This window comes from Clarias gariepinus, chromosome 15, assembly GCF_024256425.1.
Source record: "Clarias gariepinus isolate MV-2021 ecotype Netherlands chromosome 15, CGAR_prim_01v2, whole genome shotgun sequence".
In the NCBI taxonomy this organism is placed as follows: domain Eukaryota; kingdom Metazoa; phylum Chordata; class Actinopteri; order Siluriformes; family Clariidae; genus Clarias; species Clarias gariepinus.
The window spans coordinates 28,711,713-28,712,500 of record NC_071114.1 but is presented as its reverse complement, the minus strand read 5'-3'; positions in this window follow the sequence as shown (position 1 = coordinate 28,712,500).

The following is a 788-nucleotide window of genomic DNA, read 5'->3' as shown; positions in this document are numbered from 1 at the left end:
GCATGGAAAAGTGGGGTGAGGATGAGGAGGAGAAAGACAGGTTAGAGAATGTGAGAAGTACATGAGAAGATGCACAAAGAGGATGAAAAAGAGGTGGAGAGGGAGGAGAAAAAAGGGTAAGAGGGTCAGGAAGAGAAGGATATAGTAGTTGAGGATAAAGAAGATTAAGAGATCATGGAAAGATAAGGAGAAAGAGGAAGACTGTGACAGGGCATTATGAAGTTGTGGTGGGAAATAGGGGGTAGGCACATACATGTAGAAGACAAGAATGGTGATTAGTGAGAGAAAGAATGGTGAAGATGACCAACAGGAACAGTGGGAGAACACAAGAAGAGGAAGAGTTGAAAAGTGCATGTTGTTTATGATAATAATTAGAAGGGAAATGAAGGGATGATAGGGTGTGAGCAGATTATGAGTATGATAAAGGCAGTGAAAAAGAATGAAGAGGAGAAAGAGGAAGGATGAGAGAGAGAATAAAAGGATGAAAATGCTGAGGAATAAATGTTAAAGAGGCTGAGGAGGAGGATAAGCAGTGATAAGATAAGATAAGTATGTATGTAATAATGTTTTTGTATAAACAGTACCCGTGTTCAGTGTGTGTGTGAGACATACACTCACACACATCACTTTTTTTTAAATGCTCTTTCTTGATGTTGACGTCTGAGCAATAGCTTATGAAAGGGAACAGGGGACAGCCAGGTCATTTGTGAAGAAGCAAGGGGTTAGCTTTAATATCGGGCTTTGTTTATCCCACTAATGCCAGCGATCAAAATCCTTTCTGAAGGAAA